We start from the raw sequence: 11204 nt of genomic DNA, 5'->3' as shown, positions 1-11204 counted from the left end.
TTCTTGGGCATAGAGCTTGACACACTTGAGGGTGTGTCTCGACTCCCGGCAGAGAAGGTACTGGGTCTGAAGCAGGATATTCCAGACTTGCTGGGTAGAGATAAGGCACCGCTGGGGGTCATCCAGAGTCTCCTCGGCAAACTGAACTTCGCCGCCAGAGTCATCCTGGTTGGGAGGGTGTTCGCGAGGCGCTTAGCCAGGGCTACTGCCAATGTCCACAAACGTCACCACTTTGTCAAATTGTCCTCGGGCCTTAAGAAAGATCTGCAAATGTGGGCTGAATTCCTCTCAGATTTTATTGGTACTGTCATTTGGAGGTCCCCGTGGGTGGAGAGCCCCGAGTTAAGTATGTTCACTGACGCCTCCGGGCGGGAGGGCTTTGGGGCAATTCTGGGAGAGCTGTGGTGCGCGCAGGAATGGCCTAATGCTTGGCGCAAGCGAGGGATTACTTCTAACATAACTGTCCTTGAACTTTTTCCTATTGTGGTGTCATTGCATCTTTGGCCAGGCCCACTGTCCAACAGGAAGGTTTTGTTTTGGTCAGACAATATAGCAGTGGTGCAGGCAATCAATGGACAAACTGCTAGTTGCCCGTTAGTGCTGTTCCTACTCCGAGAACTGGCGAGCAGGAGCCTGCGCTGCAATGTGGAATTTAGAGCTAGGCACATTGCGGGGGTCACAAATGTTGCAGCTGACGCTCTTTCTCGTTTTCAGTGGGACGTTTCCGGGCGGCCTGCCCACAGGCAAGAGAGGAGATGACCCCCTTTGCACCAGGACTTTGGCGCATCTAGGAGTAGAGCAGGAATTGAGAGAGTTAGGGGAGAAATCCTTAGCCCCAGGTACAAGGAGGCGCTATGCCAGTCACCGATCCACTTTCCAAAAAGCCATTTCTGACTTAGGTTTGCAAGCATTGTCACTGGAGGGCAGAGTTCAGGCATTTGTGGTGTGGGCCAAGAAACAGAAGAAATCTCACTCCTGGGATTGCGGCCACCTGGCGGCCATTAGTCATGAGGCCAGGTTGAGCGGGGGGAGTGCTCCAGCCAAGTCCTTTGTGATTAGGGCCGCCTTGAAGGGTTGGGCTCGGGAGGAACCAAGGATCCCTGATGACCGGTCCCCCATTGACTTTCTCTCATTACAGGCCATGTTATCGGTCGTGCGGGCGGGGGTACACTCTCAGTATGAAGCGGCCCTATTTTCGGCGGCCTTCATCTTGGCATTCTTCGGGGCTTTCCGGAGTAGTGAGTTAGTTGCTCGCTCTAAGGCAGATCTTTCTGGGGACGCTCTGGGGGTGGCGGATATCTCTTTTGAGGGGGGTTTGTCCATCACGCTCAGGCAGTCCAAGACTGACCAAGCTGGTAAAGGGTCGGTCATTAGGCTGTCCCCCTTCGGGGATCCCTGCTTCTGCCCGGTGTCAGCCTTACAGGTTTTTCTGGCAATACGGCCTGCGGGGCCGGGTTACCTCTTCGTCCATACTGCCTTTAGCCCCCTGACCAAATATCAGATGGATAAAATTATGCTTGCCTGCCTGGACAGGGCTGGTTTGTTAACACAGGGGAAGAAGTTTTCCAGTCATTCTTTCCGCATAGGGGCGGCTACTTCTGCTTTCCGAGCGGGAATGCAGCCAGATAAAGTTCAACTGGTAGGGGGTTGGGAGTCGTCTTGCTATAAATGATACATTAGACCCTGAACGTTTTCCCCATTCATGTACTTTTGTGTATTTTGTTTGCTGTGTTGTGATGTGGCAGTTTTGCCGCCTTGTCGTGTAATTTGACTCAATAAACACCCTTGAATATATTGCGTCTTTCTTTGACAGGTTCAAGAGTGTGGGTCGTGGGGCACTCCATGGTCGACAGGCTGGGCCGGTGGGCAGCGATCAGGCATTGGACTAGTGGCTTTAAGAGCATGAACTGCGTGTGGTTGGGTTTCCCTGGCATGCGCTGGAATAGCTTGCTTTACCGGCTCCGGGAAGCCCTTGCCTTGGCAGGACCCCCTCCCCAGCACTTGATAATTCACTTGGGTGGCAATGACCTTACAAACCTGGGGAGATCTACTTTGCTGCAAAAGATGAAGACTGACTTGGGGATCATCTGTGGGCTAATGCGCGAATGCGAGGTCTGGTGGTCTGAAATAGTGCCCAGGAGATCCTGGCGGGGTGCTAAGTCTAGCCAGGCAATTGAGAAGTCTAGGAGGCGGGTCAATGGGGCCATGAAGAGGTTCACTCAACGTAGAGGTCTAGGCTTCATCAAGCATGACATGATTCAAGATAAAGTCAAAGGTTATTTTGAGGCGGATGGGGTTCACCTTACGCCCGTTGCCTTAGACCTCTTCTTCCTTGATTTAAAAGAAGCACTCATGAACAAGGGTTGCAGGTAGCGAAGGTAGCAGTGGTGGGGGGCCCGTGCAGCAGCAGGTACCACCGCACGGGCTGTGGCGGAGTTACTGGGCGATCCGGAAGAAGAGAGGTGCAAACACTGTACTTCAGCGGGCACATAGGGGTGCCAGAGCCTAACCTGTAACCTCATGGGAGGTGCAGGAATTCGTGTCGGCGCCCCAGTAGTCCTTCGGGCGGTTGTGGGCCTGTGCAACCGGAGGTTTGCCAAGTCACGCCCCACAATGGGCGTGCCAGTATAATTATGGTAATTGTGCAGCAGTTGGGTGGTTCGCCACTGTGCTGTTTGGCTCAACAGGCGGGCAGGTGGCGAGAATGCGGCCTGCCCTAGGATCGCCCGTAAGTTAACCCACCATCATTACATATGTTGTATGTAATAAACCTGCAGCAAATTTTCCCAAACCTAACACTTGTGTCTGTGTGTTATTTGCGGGTTTGGGCATTGTGGGGCGGGGGTTCTGGTGGCCCTGATGTGACTATGGCCCGGGATGTAAAACATCGGCTAAGTTTATGGAGGAGAGAGGTAGCAGTTTGATGCAGCAGGTTTTTAACTTTTATTTTTTTTCCGGTTCTGACCTTGCTTGTGGTAGGTTAAATATTCTTTTCGTTCTATGGTTGAAAGTGTTGCTCCTCTTTGTATTGTGGGAAGCAGACCAGCGACCAAACCATACCCATCACTCTGCCAGGCTGCCCCGGGCCTTCACAGGGGGCCACCTAATAGGGCGGCCACCCTTAGTGCCACAGGATGGCACAGACCCCCAATGAGCGGTCTAGTGTGCGGGACCCTTGGGGTCCCCAGTAATGTCACTTCCGACGGGGGGAGGGGCCGTAGGCATATAGCCTGGGGTCGTTGGCCTGGCGCCCTCTTTGACCCCGATCAGCCTCTCCCCCCTTGCCCCGGATGAGCTAAGCTGCCCGGACGCTGTTTTGTGAGGTGCGTGTTTTCTATCCCGCCCCTCCCCCCATTCCTACTCCTGGGTTCTCCCAGGTCCTTGGTAGTTGGGGGCTGCCACCCCCTTGGGTGCGGGGGGGGGGCGGCGGTCGCATGGCCTGGGGTCAGTGCGGGTGTAGGTCGGTGCCTTTGCGGGGGAGGGAGGGTTGTTTGATGCGGGGTCGGTGCTTCGTTAGAGGCCGGGCTTGGCATTGGCTGAGGCCTGTTTCTCTTGCACTACGGATTGGGCTTCCAGGTGGGGTAGAGGCACGGGCAGCGTTGGGCTACGTCTCCGGTGCTGGTGAATTTTGTGCGCCAGAGGCCATTCCTCGTGGGTACGATGGTGGGTTTGGTGGGCAGCGTTGGTCTATCGTCGCTCGTGAGGCATGAGGCACGGTGGTTATTATGTATGGGTTTTTAATATGTGATCCTGTTGTGGTGAGGTGTTGCAGCGCGGCCGTCTCTCTTCCGTGGGTCATTTGGGGAGGGGGGGAGCGGGCGGGTTTGCGTTCCCTGGCGGCCCTGCTTCCTTGTGCCTTTCCTTTCCTCCTGGTGCGGTGTCCCCCTGCCCCGCCTGCCCCCCTCGCTCGCCTTTTGCACGGCGGCTGGTGCACACGCTGCGCCTCCTTGTGGTTTGTGCCCCTTTATGCCGGCGGCCAGGGGAGTGGGGTGGGCGTTCTGCAGCTCATTGCCAGCCTGGCCGGGGCTCGCGACGGGCAGGTCGGCCTTTCATCCTCCATGCGTGTGCCCATGGGAGTCGCGTCTCTTGCGGCTTCCTCTCTTGCCCCGGCCCGTGTTGAGCTTTGTAGGGGCGGGGAACAGACAGAGCAGGCATGGGGGGGAGGATATTTTATGCGTTCATATGTTCCATGTTTAGAGTTAGCGCGAACCTTTTACCCGTGGGTGTCGGAGCGCTTCGAGGGGGAGCGTAGCTGGTGCATGGGAGCAATTGCGGCTGAACGTATTTCGTACGCGGACGTTTTTATTTTAGTATTTAATGCAATTGATATAGCGCGAAGTTTTACAGATGGTGTCAGAGCGCTTTACATAAGAAGCAGTTGCGAAACATAAGATTTAGGATTACATGCGTTACATAAAAGATACAAGCAAACATTTACAAATGTACAAGATGTAAAGTCTCGCAAGGAAGAGATACAAACAAAGAAATATTGCAAATGTACAAGTAGTAATCTCTAAATACCTAAGGAAGGGATACGAAGGGATATACTCCATGAGACACATAGGAATGGTAGAGAGTACATAGGTCTACTGCATATATTAGTGATTAGTGTTGTCTCTATATACATAGAGAAGGAATACGAATGGATATACTCTAAGAGTCACATAGGAATGGTAGAGAGTACAAAGGGCTACTGCATATCCTAGTTATTAGAGTTATCTTTATATACATAGGAATGGTAGAGAGTACACAGGTTTACTGCATATCTAGTGATTAGAGCGCAATTTAGGTATGCTATGTACTGTTTCCCTCACGCCGTTGGTGGGATCTGGGCCTAGGTGATTTGTTTATGGGCTTATTAGCGTGAACATTACCCGAAGGTGTCAGAGCGCTTTATATAGAAGCAAGTTTTGCATAGGGTTTGGGGTTTAATGTGTTGGTTAAGATGCAAGATTGGTAAAAATTGGAGGAACAGTGGTAAGTTGAAGCGTTTCTTGGTACACATGCAAGGTTAGTGCTGAAGTGGATGTCCATCAAAAGAGCCAGGTTTAGGCCTTCTTGCTCTCTTCTTGTAGGTTAGATGTCACATGGCAATGATACTAATGTGATGGCAGACATGAACAATAAACCATGATATTATGTGGCCAAATCCATGTGAGCAGTTAGTGTGCAGTTCACCTAGCCTGTCCAGCCCCCCCAGGGCTAGGGTGATGTCTATGTTGGGCGGGGTTGGGGCTAATATCACGTTTTGTTATATGTCCATGCAGGCTACCATTCAGAAACGGATGCTGGGGCAAGCCTCTTTGAAAGTCACCGGAGTGACCATGGGTAAACAGGTGTCGGCACACTGTGGTCAGTGGGCCCGATGTAACGGACAACAGGTGTGGTTTGAGGCTAACATGTTTTTCTAATTACAGATTGTCTGTTGGCTTAGGATTAGACGACAAGGAGGACGTGGGATTTGATTTGGAGCAGGTATGGTTTGGACACGGGGCGTGGAATGTAGTTGGTTTGCAGCAGGAGGGGCCGAGCCCAGGGCTCTACAACCAGCCTGTTTTCGGGTGGCAAGGGAGGCGTTGCTAACCTTGCTTTAATAGTTACTCAGACTTGTCATGCCGGGGATTCCTTGTCAGTCAGTGTTTACAGTCGCTGCACCTTTTTAACTTTTAGTTGTTACTGCAGCAGAAAGCCATTAAGGGATGATAATATTTAATTCACAGGCAATTAACAACGTGGTGGGCATAGTAATGAACCGAAATTTGCCTAGCCCAGGCCTTCGAGAGGAAGCTCTCAGCTGGTCTCGAAAGGCCCGGGAGCGACCAACGTTGCCCGAAAGCCTCCATGCCATGAGGTGAAGTGAGCTCTGAGTGATGGAGTTCCCCGTCCGCGCTGAGAAGAAGCCGCGGAAACCGGGGGAGTAGGATTGGAGAATCCCAAGAAAGTTCCAGAAGAACCGGAAACCAAACTTGTGACCTCCACCATGGAGTTATCAAGACTACGTCCGCTTGCTGGCGGCGAAGATGGGCCGCCGCCCTCAGGATCATTGAGAACGGGGGAAAGCCGTAAGACCTCTCCCCGCTCCAATCTTGGAGAAAAGCGTCCGTGGCTTCCGCCATGGGATCCGGTCTCCAGCTGAAGAAACGAGGGAGCTGGAAGTCCAGGCGGGACGCAAAAAGGTCCACGAGAATGGGCCCCAGGTGCTTCTCAGCCACCTGAACACTTGTGGGTCCAGTTTCCACTGGCTGGAGTCCCGCAGATGTCGGGAGTGCCAGTCCTCCACCTGGTTGTCCTGACCCGGCAAATACTCCGCCGTCACTGAAACCTGATGTTCCAGGCAGTAATTCCAAAAATCTTTCGCCAAATCCGAAAGAGCCTTGGAACGAAGACCTCCTAAATGGTTGACGTAGCGTACAGCTGAGATATTGTCCATGCGAAGCAAGACGCAGGACTGAACCGTGTCCTTGGTCTAGCAGCGAACAGCGAAGGACCCGGCCAACAGTTCCAGGCAGTTTATATGAAGTTCCTGCTCCTCGGACGACCAGGCGCAGACTGTGGAAAACTCTCCACAGCGGTCGCCCCAACCAGCTCGGCTGGCATCGGACTCTATCACCAGGTCGGGGACAGGACCGAAAATCGCTCGGCCATTCCAGGCCTCCATATGCGCCAGCCACCAATTCATCTCCTCCCTGACCTCGTCTGACAGGGGAACCACCTGATCGTACGACAGACCGCGACGAAGGTGGTGCGCCTTGAGGCGCTGCAGGGTGCGGTAATGCAGGGGCCCCGGAAATATTGCCTGGATGGAGGAAGAGAGCAGACCTACCACCCGGGCAATCTGACGGAGAGAGGTATGCGATCGAGAGATCGTCTGCCGTAGGATGTGGCGAATCTTCCCTAGCTTCTTGGAGGGAAGGTTCAGAGTGCATCACACTGAATCCACAGTAAACCAGAGGAACACCACCGACTGAGATGGGACCAGTACAGACTTCCCGCTGTTGATGACAAACCCCAGACCCTGGAGTAGGGATATCCTCTGGCGCAGTTGAATGTCCAATTGTACCGGGCACTGCGCCATCAACAAGATGTCGTCCAGATAGACTATCATCCGGATACCTTGGCTCCGCAAGAATTCCACTACCAGCCTGAGGAGCTTGGTGAAGCACCAAGGGGCCGAGGAAAGACCGAATGGAAGGGCGGTAAACTCGAACACTTGACCTCTCCACCGGAACTGTAGGAAACGCCGGTGTGGTGGATGAATGGGGACCACCAAATAATCGTCTTTGAGGTCCAACCGCACCATCCAATCGTTGCGAAGCAAAACATCTCTTAAATGATGGATACCTTCCATCTTGAAGTGCCGGTAGATCAACCATCCGTTGAACTCTTTGAGATTGATTACAGGGCGCTTCCCTCCATCCGTTTTGTCCACTAGGATCAAGTTGCTCAAAAACCCAGCCGGGTGTTGAACCGAGCGGCAAATGGCGCCCTTGCGAAGCAGGTCTGAAACCTCTTCGTCGATCAAACGAGCGTCCACACAAGAGAAAACGATAATGGGAGGCGGTCTTCCCTGGCGGGGTTGATCGTAAAACTCCACATGAAAACCCTTTATCGTTTGTAAAACCCATGCGTCTGCCGTGATAGCGGCCCAGGCGTCTGGAAACAAGGCCAATTGTCCCCCCACCCGGACTTGGCCCGCGGGTATAACACTCACCGTTGGAGGCGTTCCCTGCAGCATTCTTGAAGCCACCTCGTCCACGGAAGCGTTGTCCTTTGGTGGGGTAGAAGGTGTTGTAGTTCTGTGAGGAGGTATATTGTCCTCTTCCGGAGCCTTGATTCCTGTTGGTCGCTTGTTGACCACCACGGCCGGTCGCGCGGCCCCCCTCTGCGACCGGCCCCCCTGGAGAAACGTTGATGGAACACCTTCTTAATACTCGACTGGGCCCTATCCAGGGACGTGAATGTATTAACAAACTTCCCCAGTTCCTTTATAAATGGCTCTCCAAAGAGACCACTCTGGGCCACAGTCCCTGCCTCAGAGGAGGCCAGATCCCCCAACCTAGGATCTAATTTGATTAAGAGGGATATCCTCCGCTCCGTAGACAGAGCGCAATTCGCATTCCCTAGGAACACCACTACTCTTTGCGCCCAGTTGGAGAGGACCTCAGGAGAGATGGCCGTCACGGACTCCTTGGCCTCCTCCACCATGTCTAAGATCTTGGTAATGGGACCTATGGCGTCCAAGAGCTTATCTTGGCAAGAACGCCATGAGCGGTCAATGCCTTTGCGTGGATCCTTAACAAATTTAGCTAAAAACGTGGCCATCTTCGATCCAACTCCGGGGTCTGGGCAACCTTCCCTTCCAGCGTGGGTCTGGGGCATTCCCCACGCAAGCAACTCCTCGCCTCCTTTTCCAAAGGCTTGCGGAGGCGGCCAGCGACAAACTTTGCCACCTTCTCCCCAGGGGTCCAGGCCGCGGACCACGGATGCAGTATCTCATTCGGGTCCAGCATACCCGAATCGTCCCGTGGAAGTTCGGCGGCAGAGCTCGAAGGCCGCCAAGAACGCTCCGACCCATCCTCATCATCATCTGTGTCCGCCGGGGAGGTCGGTCTAGGAGACAAAGGAGCTGACTCTGCGGAGGTCGAAGGGCCCGGGGCCGGTGAGGACGCAGGGGCAGGATCTGTCGCCTTGGCCAGGAATGAGTCACGCAACCTCTCAAAGGCGTCCTTGTCCACGCCGCATGTCCCACCCGACACCCCCTCCTTACAGGGTCTCTTAGGGGCTGGGGGGGGTATTCCCCGTAGGTGTTGTTGGACCAGCAGAAGCCCCTAAGTGTGCCTGAGTCACCCTCTCGCACTCCTGAATAATGCGTGCAGAGAGGCGCTCCTACTTAGGCCCTACGATCTCTGTGACGCATCTGTAAATCGAGCTATCCACAGCCTGGTAGAACTCATCGTCATTGAGATAGCCCTGCGATTCCTCTTTGTCGTAATACTCATCCCCCATCTTCACTTGGCACCCAGTGTGAAATCTAATGTATGAATCGAAGGGGTCTAGAATCAACAGGGATGCCGGCTATAGCCAGTGCAGGAATTTGGGGCAGAGCGAAACTGCCAGCTTGTAGTGCCCAGTGTAACCGGGAATAATGGGGGGCACTCACCCCACTAGCGCGCAGGCCCTCCTAACAGGACCGGGCCTTCGTCACCTCCCCGCGTGCAAGGCTCAATGAATGGAAGCAATCGGCTCAAAGTGCCCTCATACGCCTGCAGGCGGCAACAAGGTTAGGCCGCAATACAGACCCCCACCGGGGCGTTCGAAACAATTGTGGGGCAATACAGACTCGAATTCGAGCGTCTGGGTGAGGTGACAGGGGAAGGTACCGCAGAAACGGTCTACTCAGCGCAATTGCCTGACGAAAATTGCGCCGAGGAGAACGAGACGCACCAGCACCCCCTAGCAGCCGGAGGCGGCTGAATAACGGGCAAAGTCGCGTAGGAACATAAAAAAGTTCCCGCGACCAGAAAGGGCTCTGTAAAGAAAACGGAGCATCAAAGTAAACCCCACAATAATGAATACATCAAAATCGACAACTTTAAATCCAACAAACCCCAACCATTTAAGGAAAATGAGGAGAGAGGAATAAAAGCCACTTAACTGGCTGCGAAGAAAGAGGAAGTGGTCATGAAGGGGACGTCCTATCTAGCCGCAGTGGATACTGAGAAAGGACTATGTTGAGGACTGCCTAATGATACTCATGGGAGTTGTAGTTGATGGACAAAAAACTTCTCATTTGTATGCCCATATCCTTGTTCTGGGATAGGGCTGTTGTTATTTGTGTTTTTTTGGCTGCTGTGACTTTTGTGAATAAAACAGCGGAGAAGGTACAAAAGCATAATCTGAAGCCTCCAGTCCTGACATAGAATTCAGTGTGATGGGTAATCATGGGAGTGCACGAGGGTCCACAAATGTTAAGATAATAACTTCAGTAATGTATGGCAAACTCACTGCTTCATTCTGGCTACAATTTAATGTCTGGGGAAGTTTTACATAATCGTCAGAGTGTGCACTTACTTTCAATAGCTTTCATTAATGGCTGGTTCCGTCACCGGACAGGATTTATTAGTGGATTAATGCATCAACTAATGGGGGCCCATGTTTGACCTCTTGTCACTGAGTCATCTCCCAGCAGGGTCACATCTTTTTGAGTCCCTGTGGTTCTAGTGGTGTAGGTGTCAGAGCTACCCCCAGGAATATACAATAATTTAAACCACAGCACGGGGAGAGAGCTTGGTGTGAGATTGATTTTCCAATTAACAGTGACTGTACAGAGCTTTTCCTTCATCTGGTGGTTTGTAGAGTTATTTGTTCGCCCATGGATGGGCCCCTTAGACAATTTGACTTGAACCAAACAATACAAGAGTTGGCTAATGGTGCATTACAGGAGGAAAGGTGACGTGTGCAAGTTTCAAAAGCGTTCAAGTAGAGGTATAATACTACAATAAATGGAGGACACTCAAACACAGGCAATGATGGCACTTGTGCAAGTACCGGAACCAAACACAATGTAAGAGGTAGCAATCAGTGTGTTACAAGAGAAAGTGGCGTGTGCATGTTACAAGAGAGTACCAAACACAGGTAGAAGGATGTTAATTCATAATGGCAGACTCTTGGCCACAAGAACACACTGGGAGGACATTTCCATAGTCAAGGAGAATAGCATTTTAGATATTATAGGTCTTCCGTCAGATAAGAGAGGGCATGCATTAAATTGGGAGGTGTCTTCCTAGGAAGAGAACTTTGAGGTCAGTTTTGAAGGCCTGGGAGGAGGAGGTGTTTCTGAGAAGAATAGTAAGGGGGCGAGTTAAGAAATGACTGATTCACACACTCCAAAGTGCAATAGGCATTATCAGACTTAGCATGTGAATAATTGGCTTAGTTTCAAGACTCTACACTTCTGCTTAGGTGCCGGAGGTACGCAAGTATGTGCCCCACCCAAACCACGAGTATGTATTGTGGGCAAACTAGTTCCCGTAACCGACAAACAAGCTCGGCCACGGAGGCGTGGGGGGCATTGAGGGCCCTGTCTCGTTGCAGAGAATCCATAGTGATATACGGAGGGGGGCTGGGCTTCTAATGGATGTTTTATGTCTCAAATGCAGGAACCACGCTGGAGAACCGCCCTACTCACATGGGGGTCCACCTGA

General features: G+C 52.5%; 1 pseudogene; it reads right to left on the bottom strand.

The window, feature by feature from the left end:
- Positions 1–676: 676 nt before the first annotated feature.
- LOC147701224 (uncharacterized) lies at positions 677–9006 on the bottom strand (annotated as a pseudogene).
- Between the last annotated feature and the right edge of the window lie 2198 nt (positions 9007–11204).

This window comes from Lissotriton vulgaris, chromosome 7 (assembly GCF_964263255.1).
Source record: "Lissotriton vulgaris chromosome 7, aLisVul1.2, whole genome shotgun sequence".
Taxonomy (NCBI): Eukaryota; Metazoa; Chordata; class Amphibia; order Caudata; family Salamandridae; genus Lissotriton; species Lissotriton vulgaris.
Note: the sequence above shows the minus strand (reverse complement) of the source record. Positions and strands in the feature narration are given on the sequence as shown.